The sequence below is a fragment of the Lissotriton helveticus genome, chromosome 1_1 (assembly GCF_964261635.1).
Source record: "Lissotriton helveticus chromosome 1_1, aLisHel1.1, whole genome shotgun sequence".
In the NCBI taxonomy this organism is placed as follows: domain Eukaryota; kingdom Metazoa; phylum Chordata; class Amphibia; order Caudata; family Salamandridae; genus Lissotriton; species Lissotriton helveticus.
The window spans coordinates 1,449,480,349-1,449,497,597 of record NC_136057.1 but is presented as its reverse complement, the minus strand read 5'-3'; the positions used below and the strand labels follow the sequence as shown (position 1 = coordinate 1,449,497,597).

Below are 17,249 nucleotides of genomic sequence, written 5' to 3'. Positions count from 1 at the left end.
CTATGCCATTGCATTCTATGCTGCGGAATTCTATGCCGCTGCACTCTATGCTACTATACTCTGCAACACTCTACACCAATGCACTCTACATCAGTCCACTCTACTCTACCCACTCCAATGTACCCCACTGTACGCAACTCCACTCTATGCTACTCAATGCACTAAACTCTATGACTACTCCACTCAACGACACTCTACTTCATTCTGCGTCATTTCACTCTATCACACTCCGCGCCACTGTCCTCAATGCCAATAACTTTTAAAGAGGCTGAACAGCATCTATGCTTTTGTACAGCATGCCTAAAACACATTGAGAAAACCAATAGCTCTTGCATAGGTGAGATCTATTGGCTTTGCCAATGCTTGTTTTTATTTACTGATCCAAGATGCATATGCACATAAAAAGCAAAGTCTTTTTTAATCTTTCATCAGAAGAGCATGGCAGGGAATTGGTTGGGGGGGGGGGGTGAAGCAACGCAGAGGGCTGTGTTTGAAGCTTTCTAAGGAGAGCAACATGCGGGCAAAGGGAGATGGGCACAGGCGAGAGAGCAACACAGAGAGCGGGGGCAGAGAAGCACACAGGCAGCAAAGAACATAAATGCAGATGGGGAGAGAAGGACTCAGGTGAGAGTGTGCAATGGGGAGCGTGTGGGGGAGTGAAGCATGCAGGCGAGAGATACAAACACAAGTGAGGGTGTGTGGACCGAAGCACACAGGCTAGAGACAGCAAACCGCAATTCCGGGACACAGAAGCAACCTGATAAACAAAGACCCCTCCATGTATTTATATTATGTATGACATTTTTAGGAAACAATAGTCTTGTGAGAGAGCTAAAGCTGTCTCAAAGGCCAGACACAAGAAGTGAAAAGGCAAAATACATGAAGGCTTCAAAGAATAAATATGGAAGCACTGTGAACCACTTTTCTTTCCACTTAGCTTTTCAAGAAATCACATGAACAGTACACCAATGAGTGAATGCTAGGACCTTCATCTTGATTGCTCTGCTTTTGTACCCAGCGAACATCCACAGACCTCAAGTAAGACATGTGTAATGTCAAATCTGCTCCATATTCTTGGCTGTGCAACCTAGGTCGCACGTTGATCAGCATTCTCCAAGACAGCATTGCCTTAAATAGTTGGTCTTGTCCATTCTAAAGTGTAAAACTCTTTAAATTCAGGCGGAGCACGGGGATGTATGTCATTACATCGCATTCTAATACCACGCATACCATTACAACGCGGGTATTACAACGTGATGACAATGACATCGCATGCCATTACATCGCATAATTTTACCACGAGTATGCTTTTACCACGCATGCCATTACAACGCAAAGGCATGCGTGGTAAAGATATACTTATGGTAAAAGTATGCAAGGTAAGTTACATCTCTATCCCTACACCTACACAACAAACTACCCCCACCCTTACACTACCCCAACCCAAAAACACTACTACACTACCCACACTACCCACACTACTCCCACCCTTACACTAAACCCTAAAACACTACTACGCTACCCACACTACTCCCACCCCTACACTACCCTAAACCCTAAAGCACTACTACGCTACCCACACTACTCCCACCCTTACACTACCCTAAACCCTAAAACACTACTACGCTACCCACACTATTCCCACCCCTACACTACCCTAAACCCTAAAACACTACTACGCTACCCACACTACTCCCACCCCTACACTACCCTAAACCCTAAAACACTACTACGCTACCCACACTACTCCCACCCTTACACTACCCTAAACCCTAAAACACTACTACGCTACCCACACTACTCCCACCCTTACACTACCCTAAACCCTAAAACACTACTACGCTACCCACACTACTCCCACCCCTACACTACCCTAAACCCTAAAACACTACTACGCTACCCACACTACTTCCACCCTTACACTACCCTAAACCCTAAAACACTACTACGCTACCCACACTACTCCCACCCCTACACTACCCTAAACCCTAAAACACTACTACGCTACCCACACTACTCCCACCCCTACACTACCCTAAACCCTAAAACACTACTACGCTACCCACACTACTCCCACCCCTACACTACCCTAAACCCTAAAACACTACTACGCTACCCACACTACTCCCACCCCTACACTACCCTAAACCCTAAAACACTACTACGCTACCCACACTACTCCCACCCCTACACTACCCTAAACCCTAATACACTACAATAAACATACACTACAACACTACACTACCCTAAAACCTAAATCACTACACAAACACTACACTACCCTCCCTAATACACTACACTAAATAAACACAACACCACAATACACACTAAAACGTTTTAAAAAAAAACACAAACAAACATTACCACACTACTTTAAAACTGCCCTAAACCCTACATAAGTAACCCCCACCCCATGCGCAAAACCCCTTACCTGTCTCCTTTCCAACGTCGCCTACGGATCCTGCTTCCTCCTTCCTGCTGAGTTCACGTCGTTGTGAATAGCCGCCCCCGCCGCTATTACACATTACATCGCATGCGTTGTAAAAGCGCATGCGATGTAATGGTATATGCGATGTAATGGTATGCGTGGTTTTACCACGCGTTGTAACATCCCATGCGTTGTAATACATGCGATGTAAAAGCAACGCGTGATAAAACCTGCGTTGTAATGGTTGTTCCCCCCAGAGACAAATTTCAGCAAGAAAGTAGATGGGGTACCTAAGACCACTTTGTTTTTCAGAAAGATTATAGCTCACTACCTTTCTGGCTTATGTTTGAGCCAACAAAAATAAACCTATTTTCTGAGTAATAAGCGTCCAAATATCCCTCATGTGTCATGCTCAGAGGGTTTGGAACTGGTGTCTTCAAAGCTCCATTGAGATGCCACAGAGGGTGCGTTCTTTCGACCAACAGAACTAACTTCTGAGGTTCCAGACACTGCTTCTTGACAGCCTAAATGTGTTGCAAAATAACTGAGTGGGTGTGGTCCTGTAGCCACCTATACATATTAGATATGCCGTACTGGAAGCAATTATAATGATCATGGGCGTAACACAGGCCCCGCAGTGTGGCGGGGGGGCCAAGGTCCAGGGGGCCCCATCAGCACAGCACTTCAGCCGGAGAGCTCCTGATAGAGTCCGGAGGGGGCCCCTTCATGTACCTTGCAGGGGGGCCCCTCAATTATCGTTACGCAACTGGTAATGGTCCATTGCCCCAAAGAGAAGAATACTGTCACACTTGGTTTAAAGGAACAGGTAAATAAATATATAATTACTCCCCAGTTGAACACCTATGACTTTGATGTTAAGGACATGCCACTATCTAGAATCTTTGAGTGGAAATTCTTTGAAAATGTTCCCCTTCAGGGCCTGCATTCATATTCTGCTTGAATTTTAACAGGATCAGAATCAAGGCCAACTGGTGGAATATTTTTCCCACCCTGAAAGAGGTCAGATGCATTAATGTTGTCTCATAAATATGAGACAACATTAATGCACAACCACTGTTTAATGGCAATAATCTGTTCCAGAGACTTTGTATTGAATTAGAGCAGATTTTAATTAAAGGTCATCATAGTCATAGAGGTCCACTGCAGAAAATGTTTTAAGATGCTGTTGAAATGCCTCATAGATGTGGTTGTCAATGAACTTTCCAGTCAGACTTCAAGGTGAAATTACAGATTTTTTTCAACAAATGGCCTACTCTAGTTGACATGACTTTGAAGCCCTCAGTGTCAAAGTGAGACAAAAGAGTAGGGTCCTCAGAAGATCGTCACCTTGAAGTGGTTGAGGGGCTTGCATATATCACTGACCTGGAGAGGTATGCTGGTGGGAGCTTAGTCTCCTGGCAGGGTCAACCAAGCCGGACAGGTCAAAAGGTTGAGACCAGATGAAGCGTGGTTCACTGGTCCTCCAGGTTGAGGGTTGGACACAAGATATGCAACCTTGTCCCATACAAATAATTTGTTACAGAAACAGCAGCGAAAACCACTATATCATCTGTGCATAAGGGACTTCCAGAGTCTTTGCATAAGATATGCATGATTAACTGTAGTCAAAACGGCAATGAAACTACTGACAGGATGACAGAAGTTCTAAGTGCCAAGGGCAAACCCAGAATCAGATTTTGGAACGTAATACTATCTTTGACACGGAAAGCTGACTCAAGTATCATCTGAGATGAGGCACTGCAGCCAACGTATCCTGGGGGTCAGCAAAAGTAGGTGGACCGGTTCTGGCAGACTGAAACCACCACAAGAGAGACAGTACTGTACTCTGGAAGGGACGATGACCAACATCTCAAAGGAGTATTCATCATCCTGAGGAAGGGGATTGAGAGGATGTGGCCTAATGGCTAGAGCGGTCGACCTCGAAACTGGGGAACCAGGTTTGAGTCTCGGCAGGGCAGCTCAACATCCTGTGATTCTGGGCAAATCACCTAATCTCCCATGCCTAACAAAATGAATGTGTCTGTCTGTAACGCAACTGGTGCTCATGTAAAGTGCTCTGATACCGTCGGGTCAAGTTCTCATTCTATAAAACAAAAAAAAACAAAAAATGCCTAATTGAGTGGAAGCCAGTCAACAGCAGACTCATACCAGCAAGGTTAAAAGGTAGACACATCAACACCACCATTATTCAGTGCTATGCTCTAGCAAATGATGCAAACGAAAGAATCAAGGACATAGTCTTTCAACAGATGCAAGTTGAACTTGAAGCTGTGACAAACCAAAGACCTGAAGATTGTGATGGGAGTCTTGAATGCCAAAGTGTGAAAAAACAACACGAACCACGACAATCAAGTTATAGTCAATCTTAGATACTTCAAGTGAGAAGGCCATATTGGAAAACTAGGTGCAAAAGAGTTCTTACAAGGACTTCTCAATTTCAGGATGTTAGGAAATGTATGGTCTTATCTAGAGAGAATTAAATAGGCCCACACTGGGATCCTCATTCATTTAATATTGATAAACATGAGGCAAAACACAAATCTAAAATGCGTCTCAGGCTTGCAGATGGATCTTTTGTGTGTTCGAGATAATACTTGGAGTACAGCCTTAATTTATCTGATGCCTCGGTACTCTTTCCCAAGCATGTTTGTCAAGAAGGATGACAAAAGGATGGCAGCATCGCACGTCAGGGGAATGCCTTAAGAAACAAGAAGGAAAGCTTTGCTGGAGAGATTTGAGGTGAAAATCTAAAGGCTTTAACCCCATGAGACTGTTTCGTCAATCCATACATCTGTGGTGACTTCTTTCCAAGAATACAGAAAATGAAGGCGATAGTATCAGAAATGATCTCAGTCCTGCCTGGCGTGTGTTTGTCCCTCTTACCACTGGGGCCCTGAAGTACCATATTCTGCATCTTGAGGAATGGACCCCACCCCAAAGGCAGGCCCTTTCTTATTCACATTCTCTAGAGAAGTGGTCTTCAAACATTTTTATACCCCGCCCCGTGTAAAAAATCACTGCCCCCCCCCCCGAATTTTTCACAATTAGTCTCTTAAATTGGCAATGTTTAAATATATCTAAAGATGTTTAAACATTGCAGTTAAGTTCTGTTGTCCCTTTAAAAAATGCAATCAATTACACCTACTTCTAGCCAAGAAATAAATCACAAAAGATGCTAGTGATACCCCCACCAGTCCACCCCCAGTTTAAAGAGCTCTGCCCTAGAGAGACACAGTCTGTAAACATGATTTCACTCCTGGTTCCTGGGATCTGAGTGAGTCGGGCTAGTGGCGCACTGCATACAGAAACAGCAGAAAACAAGTGAAAGATCTGGGAACAATTATACACACCAACCACTCAACACATAAGAAGGACCAGAGGCAAATGACCAAAGAAACCTCATAAGACATTGAGCTAATCAGAGTCAAAAGAATGTTGCCCTGTAACATTCAATCAATCAATCAGAGTACTTGTAAAGTGCGCTACTTACCCGTGAGGGTCTCAAGGCTGAGGGGAGGGGGTGCCGCTACTGCTCGAAGAGCCAGGTCTTGAGGAGTCTTCTGAAGGCAAGCAGGTCCTGGCTCTTCCGTAGGTGGATAGGGAGGCTGTTCCAGGTCTTGGTGGCGAGGTAGGAGAAGGATCTTCCACCGGAAGTTGTTCGTTGGATGCGGGGGACACCAGCGAGGGCGCGGCTGGCGGAGCGGAGCTGGCGGGTGGGTGTGTAGAAGCTGAGTCTGCTGTTAAGGTAGGCTGGTCTGGCGTTGAGGAGTGCTTTGTATGCGTGGGTGAGGCGCTTGAAGGTGATCCTCTTGTCGACGGAGAGCCAGTGTAGGTCTCTCAGGTGGGGGGTGATGTGGCTGCAGCGGGGGATGTTGACGATCAGTCTGGCAGAGGCGTTTTGGATGCGTTGTAGTCGTTGTAGGTATTTGGCTAGAATTCCTGCATAGAGTGTGTTGCCGTAGTCCAGTCTGCTGCTGACGAGGGCCTGTGTCACCGTTCTTCTTGTTTCGGTCGGGATCCACTTGTAGATCCTGCGGAGCATGCGGAGGGTGTTGTAGCAGGAGGAGGAGACAGGGCCGACCTGTTTAGACATGGAGAGGGAGGAGTCAAGGATGAATCCCAGGTTGCGTGCATGGTCGGTGGGTGTCGGTGCTGTTCCCAGTGTGGTCGGCCACCAGGAGTCGTCCCAGGCTGCGGGGGGTGGGTATGAGGATGAGTACCTCCATCTTGTCCGAGTTCAGCTTCAGATGGCTGTTCCTCATCCAGTCGGCGACGGCCTTCATTCCCTCGTGGAGGTTGGTTTTGGCAGTCTGCGGGTCCTTGGTGAGGGAGAGGATGAGCTGGGTGTCGTCGGCGTAGGAGATGATGTTGAGGTCATGCTGGCGGGCCACTTGTGCGAGGGGGGCCATGTAGACGTTGAACAGCGCCCGGCTGAGGGATGAGCCCTGGTGGACGCCGCAGATGATGTCGGTGGCCTCGGATCCGAAGGGCGGGAGGCGGACGCTCTGGGTTCTGCCGGAGAGGAAGGACGTGGTCCAGTCAAGGGCCTTCTCTTGGATTTCGGCTTCTAGGAGGCGTGTCTTTAGAGTGTGATGGCACACCGTGTCGAAGGCGGCTTACATGTCCAGGAGGATGAGGCTGATTAATGCCATCCTCACAGTTTTGAGGATCAAAATTGAAAAGACCGAGAGTGTGGCAGATGCTTGGAGGAGAAAATGGAGGGCCCAGCCAAAAGAGTAGGAAGCATCAAGCAGGAGCTGTTGAAAAGTGATGCTAACAGGGTGGGAGCTCTAGAAACTTGGGAGGCCCCTTAGAATATTGTGAGAAAGGCATGAGAGGTGTGCTGCAGGAGATGGAACCTTTAAAAAATTTGCAGTCTAAAGCGCCATAATTTTTCATGTCAAAGCTGATAACCCGCAAACTCTAAGGAGGGATGTCCACAGTAGGCTGGTTGGGTCCTATCTCATGTCCCTGCTGAAACATTGATAAATGAAAAGGGAAAGTTGTAACGGCTCTACTGAGAGAGAAGGCTAATAATGAGAAATGCCTTCAGTATTTCGATAAATCGTCAAGGGTCGCAGTTCTGACTCCAGGCCTTTGGCCAGATAAGGTCCTATGAGCAGTAATTCAAATGAAAACTGTGAACCTGGGTGAGGACTGAAAGTGTGCCCAACCATGTCACAAGAGTGGGTGATAGAGAACAATATCTCAGCCAACCCTGGGGGCATAAAAGGAACATCAGCCGAACCTAAACAAAGAGGGCAGAACCATGTAGTGTCCTTTAGTCAGACCCCAAGGATATTGCGGCATAAATTAGTAAATGTAGTGCCCAAAAACGATGATTTAGCGGCACAAAGTTTGACATTTTGCAGCCTTTTAGCTGCAAGTTATCTTAGTTTCTTTTTAAAAACAAAAAAATTTACCCCAGTCGGTCCTCCTGTATGCCTACAGGCGGCTGTCCATAATTCGCTCTTTTTTTTCTTCAAATATTGCCCCTAGCGGGTCCTGCCACATACCTACGGGACGATACAGAAAAGGGGGTGGTGATGAACAGAGTGTCTGAATTAAGCAGACCACTCTTACCCAGTCCAAAGATCAGGGCTTGATCCATCACCGTTATTTATCTCACTGCCCCATCCCAGCTCAGAACCTGGCTATATGCAAATTAGTCTGTCCCTGGCCCAGTGCATCATGGGAACAGGGCAGACCAAACTACCAAGCCAATTCTTCACCAGAAAGGAGACAAGCTACCGGGGACCGGTTTCTGGCATTTCAGCCTCTTCGCCCCGGCTTGCTTGAATCCTGATGGAGCAGTGAGAAAGGGACTCATGTCTGAGTATACCCTGCCACACCTATAGTGGCCAAAAACGATACAGAAAAGGGGGTGGTGATGAACAGAGTGTCTGAATTAAGCAGACCACTCTTACCCAGTCCAAAGATCAGGGCTTGATCCATCACCGTTATTTATCTCACTGCCCCATCCCAGCTCAGAACCTGGCTATATGCAAATTAGTCTGTCCCTGGCCCAGTGCATCATGGGAACAGGGCAGACCAAACTACCAAGCCAATTCTTCACCAGAAAGGAGACAAGCTACCGGGGACCGGTTTCTGGCATTTCAGCCTCATCGCCCCGGCTTGCTTGAATCCTGATGGAGCAGTGAGAAAGGGACTCATGTCTGAGTATACCCTGCCACACCTATAGTGGCCAAAAACGATACAGAAAAGGGGGTGGTGATGAACAGAGTGTCTGAATTAAGCAGACCACTCTTACCCAGTCCAAAGATCAGGGCTTGATCCATCACCGTTATTTATCTCACTGCCCCATCCCAGCTCAGAACCTGGCTATATGCAAATTAGTCTGTCCCTGGCCCAGTGCATCATGGGAACAGGGCAGACCAAACTACCAAGCCAATTCTTCACCAGAAAGGAGACAAGCTACCGGGGACCGGTTTCTGGCATTTCAGCCTCTTCGGCCCGGCTTGCTTGATTCCTGATGGAGCAGTGAGAAAGGGACTCATGTTTGAGTATACCCTGCCACACCTATAGTGGCCAAAAACGATACAGAAAAGGGGGTGGTGATGAACAGAGTGTCTGAATTAAGCAGACCACTCTTACCCAGTCCAAAGATCAGGGCTTGATCCATCACCGTTATTTATCTCACTGCCCCATCCCAGCTCAGAACCTGGCTATATGCAAATTAGTCTGTCCCTGGCCCAGTGCATCATGGGAACAGGGCAGACCAAACTACCAAGCCAATTCTTCACCAGAAAGGAGACAAGCTACCGGGGACCGGTTTCTGGCATTTCAGCCTCTTCGGCCCGGCTTGCTTGAATCCTGATGGAGCAGTGAGAAAGGGACTCATGTCTGAGTATACCCTGCCACACCTATAGTGGCCAAAAACGATACAGAAAAGGGGGTGGTGATGAACAGAGTGTCTGAATTAAGCAGACCACTCTTACCCAGTCCAAAGATCAGGGCTTGATCCATCACCGTTATTTATCTCACTGCCCCATCCCAGCTCAGAACCTGGCTATATGCAAATTAGTCTGTCCCTGGCCCAGTGCATCATGGGAACAGGGCAGACCAAACTACCAAGGCAATTCTTCACCAGAAAGGAGACAAGCTACCGGGGACCGGTTTCTGGCATTTCAGCCTCTTCGGCCCGGCTTGCTTGAATCCTGATGGAGCAGTGAGAAAGGGACTCATGTCTGAGTATACCCTGCCACACCTATAGTGGCCAAAAACGATACAGAAAAGGGGGTGGTGATGAACAGAGTGTCTGAATTAAGCAGACCACTCTTACCCAGTCCAAAGATCAGGGCTTGATCCATCACCGTTATTTATCTCACTGCCCCATCCCAGCTCAGAACCTGGCTATATGCAAATTAGTCTGTCCCTGGCCCAGTGCATCATGGGAACAGGGCAGACCAAACTACCAAGCCAATTCTTCACCAGAAAGGAGACAAGCTACCGGGGACCGGTTTCTGGCATTTCAGCCTCTTCGGCCCGGCTTGCTTGAATCCTGATGGAGCAGTGAGAAAGGGACTCATGTCTGAGTATACCCTGCCACACCTATAGTGGCCAAAAACGATACAGAAAAGGGGGTGGTGATGAACAGAGTGTCTGAATTAAGCAGACCACTCTTACCCAGTCCAAAGATCAGGGCTTGATCCATCACCGTTATTTATCTCACTGCCCCATCCCAGCTCAGAACCTGGCTATATGCAAATTAGTCTGCCCCTGGCCCAGTGCATCATGGGAACAGGGCAGACCAAACTACCAAGCCAATTCTTCACCAGAAAGGAGACAAGCTACCGGGGACCGGTTTCTGGCATTTCAGCCTCTTCGGCCCGGCTTGCTTGAATCCTGATGGAGCAGTGAGAAAGGGACTCATGTCTGAGTATACCCTGCCACATGTGAGTCCCTTGCTCATTGCACCATCAGGATTCAAGCAAGCCGGGCCGAAGACGCCTGAAATGGCAGAAACCGGTCCCCGGAAGCTTGTTTCCTTCCCAGTGTAAGAATTGGCTTTTGTAGTCTGGTCTGCCCTGTTCCCATGATGCACTGGGCCAGGGACAGACTAATTTGCATACAGCCAGGTTCTGAAACTGGGATGGTGCAATGAGCTAAAAAACGGTGTTGGATCTAGCCCTGATCTCTTGACTGGGTGAGAGTACTCTGCTTAATTCAGAGACTCTGTCCATCACCACCCCTTGTTGTAAATTACATACCTACGGGAGGCACGCCCGAATTCTGTCTTTTTATAAAAAAAACAGTGTCCAAGCAGGTTCCGTCGCATGCCCACAGGCGCGGGCCCGAATTCTTAGATAAAAAAAATATAACGCCCCTGCAGGCCCCGCTGCATGCCAACGGGCTGCGGGCCCAAAATCTGTCTTTTTAAAAAAGAAAACAGTGCTCAAGCAGTTCCTGCCGCATGCCCACGGGTGGCGGGGCAAAATTCTGTATTTGTTTCAAAAATAGTACCCAAGCAGGTCCCGCCGCGTGCCAACGGGTGGCGTACCCGAATTCTTCAACACACAAAAAAACAGTGGCCCTGCCGGTTCCACCGCATGCTAATAGGTGATGGACCCAAATTCTGTCTTTTTTTTAAACTAGTGCCCGAGTGGGTCTTGCCACATGCCCATAGGTGGTGGCCCGAATTCTTTTGTAAAAAAAAAAATTGTGTCCCAGCAGGTCATGCTGCATGCCAATGGCCAGCGGGCCCGAAATCTGTCTCTTTTAAAAAAACAGAGTGCTCAAGCAGTTCCCACCACATGCCCACGGGCGGCAGGCCCAAATTCTGTCTTTTTTTTCAAAAATAGTGCTCAAGCGGATCCTGCCCCATGCCCACAGGTAGCAGGCCTGAATTCTTACACTAAAAAAAATAGGGTCCTGCTGCATGCACAAGGGCGGCGTACCCAAATTTTCTTTCATAAAGAAAATGTGCATCAGCGGGTTCCCCCTTATGTCCACGGGCAGTTGGACCAAATTCTTACTTTGTTTTTAAATCATACCCCTGCAATCACATCATCCACATTCAGCCTGTGGATTGTGGGTCTGCTGAGGGTGGGGGAGAGGAGCAGAGAAAATGCATATCCTGCTGGGGGGTAGAAAATGTACTTGCTATTTGGTGTCCCAGTACAAGCACCAGCAATGTTCTCCAGGCACCTCCAGGCAAGGGGGATGCGGCGCAGCGGGTGAGTGAACAAACACCTCACCTGTTCACTGAACCCGTCCTTTGATTTGGCTCAGTAGTCAACACTGGGCCAATAAAAGGAATTTCGCTGGCACTTTTGTAAAAAGCACTACCTTTTTGCAAAACTGCAGATTTTGCAGTTTTTTTGTAAATCACGAAATCCTGGAGGTTCTAGTCAGTGGCAGCTGTTGCTCCTATTACCTGTAACTGGCTCTTGACAGTCTCAGATGGGAAGCCGTGAGATGTCCTGTCTCCAGAAAGTCTGTTTCTTGAATTACTTATCTGCGTACCAAGAATGAGTTGGAGCAATCTTGCTTCAAGATTCCTATGGTGAATCACACTCCAGTCATTGCATTCAGCCATGTAGTGACTTTTAGGAAAGACATATGGGCCTCATTATGATGTCGGGCTGAAAGCCATCCAACAGCTCGTCGGAGGCTTTCTACCCGACATTGCAGGTTTCCATCCAACTGCCATATTATGATACTGGCGGTCAGAGGGAAACGCATGGGGAATACCGCTCTGCTTCCAACTGACTCACGGAGCTCATCAGGGCGGCTGTCGGAAATGTAATCAACAAATGGACGTCAGGATTACAATTTCGCTTTCCGCCTGACCTTTCCATTAAAAGGCAGGTGGGAAGTGACTTTGGGTGGCCCCTAGTAGGGCACCCTTCCCCTCTGGCCCTATGCTATGGGCCTGGGGGACACCTGTGTTGTCCCGCTAAACATCCCTGTACGGTGCCTGCCATACCGTGCAGGGATGTTTCAACTCTGCATTTTTTCCTTTGCAGCTTGTGCTGCGAGCGGCAGCACAAGCCGCATTGGAAAAAATACAGGATCGCCATATTGAAACAAGTAAATAAAGAGCTGAGCCAAAGGTGAGAAAAGAAAAAGAAAATGGAAGCTTCCGGAATCTTGACAGAATGGCCAGAGTAGTTTCTTGAGGAAATACTCATTGAAAAAGCCAATAGCTATCATCTATTAAAGACGTTAGCTGCGCTTTTGGCTTTGCCAATGCTTTTTGCCAATGTGGAACAGCATCAGCAAAAACAAACAAACATTGGAAATGCAATAGGTCTTGCATTTATTTGAGTTAGAGCTTTTGGTGTGGTAAATGGCAATGTCTTTTACCCATGTGTAATGGAGTTTAAGTATGTGGTGTGTAGTGGAATTAAATGGGTTGTATTGGAATTGTTAGTTGTGGATCAGCATGAAGCATAAGTAAGGAGAGTTAGGAGGAGAGCAGTGTGAAGAAGAAGGAAGGAGTGTTGAGAAGAAAAGCATGAGGCACAAGGAAGTAGAGTGAGGAGAAGCTCAGCGTGAGGCACAAGGATGGAGACTGAGGAGAAGAAGAGCATCGTGAGGCACAAGGATGGAGAGTGAGGGCAACATATCAGGTTATAAGGAGAATGCAAAACAAGTCACCTCGCTGGCTCCAAGGACAACAACATATTTACAGTATCAACACTGTGCCTCATAGATAGCTGGGTTAGGATCACAAAATATTCATGAAGGTGTTATCACTCCTGGTTCATAACACAATTGTTTAAATGAAGGGGATTTCTTTGCAACATCCTTAAATGGCATCAATTAATGTTGATAGGATCTTAAATGTTAATCTCGGACCTCCCTGGAAGGTAAGAAGTTGAGAACTATGCACTAAGCTTCTTACCCCATATGCCCTCCATATATCAGCATGCATGTAGTTTCACAACTGCCAGTGACTAAAATCAATTGATGGAATTACAAAAGTGCAAGTAATTACTATGCTAGAGTGTCTGTTTGCTGTGAGGAGCCGCGGTACTTAATACAACTAAAGCACAAGAGTAGTGCTGGCAATCTCCTTTTTAAAGTAAAATGCAGATACTGAGTGCATTTAATGCACTGACTTTAGCACATCCCAGCCCAAAAGTTAAGACTTCTCCCCTGCACATCACCCACCTAAGGCACTTGGCACATCTGGATCCCCTGGGGTCCAGTCTAACATGCCCGCCTCCACCTCACCTCGATGATCTTGATGAACCAGGGGAAAACCAAGTTCCTGGTGAGGGCGATGAGCGGCACATTGGGGAAGACCTCCGGGATCATGAGCGGGGCGGGGTAGGCTTCACCCCCTTCCTCTCCTCCGCTGCTCTCAGCCCCTCCGTCCCCTTCGGCCAGCGAGCTGAGGTGAGCCCAGGAGGTCTACAGGTGCCCCCACTGGGACTGGGAGGGCCCTCGGCCTCTACAGACTGGGAGCTCCCATGCCCTGCGCGGGGAGGCCAGGGGCGGTGGAACAGGGCAGGCGGCGAAGGCACGGGGCTCCACTCTGGCCCTCGCCCTACAGGAGCTCCAGAGCCGCAGGTATCCGGCCATGCTGTGCGTCTGCTGTCACCGGGGAGGAGGTGCACACTGCTGAGCTAGCACCCCTGCACGCGCAGGGGACCCCTCCAGGAGCTTCACCCACTGCTAAGGTCAAGGGATGCGCTTCAGGAAGGTACACACAACACCAGAGTGTGTTATCATACTTCTTAACAAGAAAACGTATTGTTTAATATTGTGAACACACACACAACATGTTTGAGAAAACTAATAGAATTTTTTATAAAGTTATAAAATGCACAATTTAAATCATACAATGGGAACATAATAACTGGACGCAGTGTCCATTTATTATGTTCCCTTGTTCCTACTGCAGTAGTAGTTCTCATTGTAAACTCAAAGAATCTGCGCCATTTTGACTTCATTATTTGAGGTCCTATTGCAGTGAATATGAAAAATGATATTTCAATATGGCTGCACAGCTGCCTGGAATTCTGGGATCATCATAGTCGCTCGCCGTGTACTTACTGTCACATACTGTGTCGATCCACACAAGCTAAACTCAAATAGTGTCACTATCTTGGAATTGTCATGCTACTCAAAGGACCATCTCCAAAATAGACGTTTTCTTGAAACAATTGTTACCCGCAAGGAAAATTCTGGTATTCAGAAGTGAGAGCATTAACAGAACATGTCCAACGGGATGCTTGCTGTTACAGTTCCTCTAATTTGAAGTCTAAATGTTCACTAACTCATGAATAAGTAATGGCACCCATTTAAGTTGGCCTGTCTCAGGTTTATATTGACCAATGTTTGTCGAATTAGCTTGTTGCCACCGCAACGAGTACTTCAGAATAAAACAATAAACAAGCACTGGCAACGCCAAAAAGTTGGATATTCACTGCCAGCTTTTTACGCTGCCAAGGCTTGTTCTGCTCAGTCATGTTTTTTTAAACACTGTTTTTTTGGGGGGTATTCTGCTAGTCCCTTACCATTATAAAAGAAGAGGTTGTGGTCTCACGGCCAGAGTGGCTAATTTTGGAGCTGGGAAACCAAGGTTCTAGCTTCTGGGCTAATCACTGAGGGCCAGATGTAGGTAGGCTTTTACCGGGTGGTAACGGCCGAATTCGGCCGTTACCACCCGGTAAAAGCAATTTGACATGTAGGTCCCTGTAATTTACAGACTCGGTAAATTTACCGATAGGTAAATTTACCGAGTATGTAAAATACCGAGTCGGTAACATTACGGATTCCGGTAAATTGGTATGTAGGTGGGACTCTTCTAAGTCCCACAAGCAGTACAAAATCGGTATTTTACCATCAAATAATACTTGATGGTAAAATACCGATTCTGGTGTGCATGCACATGTGTGCATGCACACCTATGCCATATGACAGGCAGACCTGCCCTTAGGGCAGGTATGCCTGCCACATGGCACCCGAGCCTCTTTTGGGGGTGCCAGAGGGTGTCAAAGTGACACCCCCTGCACCCTTGTGACAGTCGGTATTTTCCGACGCGGTAAATACCGACCGGTAAATACCCAATCATTCCTATGGGCTTCAAAGCCCATAGGAATGCATGGGCATTTACCGGTCGGTATTTACCGCATCGGAAATTACCGACTGTTTCCGATTCGGTAATTGTACATCTGCAATTACCTACATCTCGGTATTTTTATTTTCCGACCTCTGAAATACCGAGTCGGTATGACTCGGTATTTAAGAGGTCGGAAAATAAAATTTACCTACATCTGGCCCTAAGGGCCAGATGTAGGTAGGCTTTTACCGGGTGGTAACGGCCGAATTCGGCCGTTACCACCCGGTAAAAGCAATTTGACATGTAGGTCCCTGTAATTTACAGACTCGGTAAATTTACCGATAGGTAAATTTACCGAGTATGTAAAATACCGAGTCGGTAACATTACGGATACCGGTAAATTGGTATGTAGGTGGGACTCTTCTGAGTCCCACAAGCAGTACAAAATCGGTATTTTACCATCAAATAATACTTGATGGTAAAATACAGATTCTGGTATGCATGCACATGTGTGCATGCACACCTATGCCATATGACAGGCAGACCTGCCCTTAGGGCAGGTATGCCTGCCACATGGCACCCGAGCCTCTTTTGGGGGTGTCAGTGGGTGTCAAAGTGACACCCCCTGCACCCTTGTGACAGTCGGTATTTTCCGATGCGGTAAATACCGACCGGTAAATGCCCAATCAATCCTATGGGCTTCAAAGCCCATAGGAATGCATGGGCATTAACTGGTCGGTATTTACCGCATCGGAAATTACCGACTGTTTCCGATTCGGTAATTGCACATCTGCAATTACCTACATCTCGGTATTATTATTTTCCGACCTCTTAAATACCGAGTCGGTGTGACTCGGTATTTAAGAGGTCGGTAAATAAAAATTACCTACATCTGGCCCTTAATCTCCACGTGCCAAGCAAAAAACAAGCCCAATCCTCTGTAAAACAAAGTCCAAAACCAAAGTAACATCCTACTAAAAGATATCCCAAATGATGGTCCACAGCAAAAATTGCTAAAAGCCAAAAAAATATAACCACGAAGAGGGAGGCATGGTGAAAGAAGTACCCCCAATACAACTGTGGAATTAGGAGGAGGTGGGAGGGAGGGAATTTATATTTAAATGTAATCAGCTATTCCGCTGAAACTACACACAGGCAAACAGAAACAGAGCAGGAAACAAAGAAATAAAGTAGTCCCCCAGAGAATAGACAAAGAACTGTAATGTGATGAGACAGTACTTAGACCCTGCTGAATGGGAGGAACGGAAAAGAGAAAGGAGGGACAAAGAGGCAGGACTGACCACAGGCAAGCAAGGATTTTTGAAGGACACCAAAACAAACAAATCAAAAGCTGGGGGATGGCTTTAACCCAAGATAAGAAATTGCAATAGGTCTTGAATGCTCGACCTAAAAAGGATATAGGTGTGCATTCGTTATCATGTATGCGCAAGTATGTGTCGTGACAGTGTTTTTTTAAACTTTAAATTTACTGTTCCAAAATGGCGAATGCCAATTTGGGAGTGGTAAGTTACAAATAATATGACCAAAAGCGCATCAAAGAGAAAGGAACATTCCAGTAGCGAACTGAAGCTGTTGGGCCGTTCAATCAAGATAAAATGTTTGTTTTTTTAGAAACTAATTTGACGGGGAGGGTGTGGAAATTAGAGAGGAGTGTGTGGGTGGTGGCAGGAACAAGTCTACTCTGTTAAGTGTCAGGAACAGCAGGAGGTGCAGGGAAGCTCTCTAAAAGCAGGACGGTTTGAA

At 46.9% G+C, this 17,249-nt stretch overlaps 1 protein-coding gene across 2 annotated transcripts in view; it reads right to left on the bottom strand.

Annotated features, from left to right (window-relative positions):
• Window positions 1-17,249, bottom strand: part of WNT10B (Wnt family member 10B) — a 228,657-nt gene that overhangs the window by 201,363 nt on the left and 10,045 nt on the right. The window lies entirely within an intron of this gene.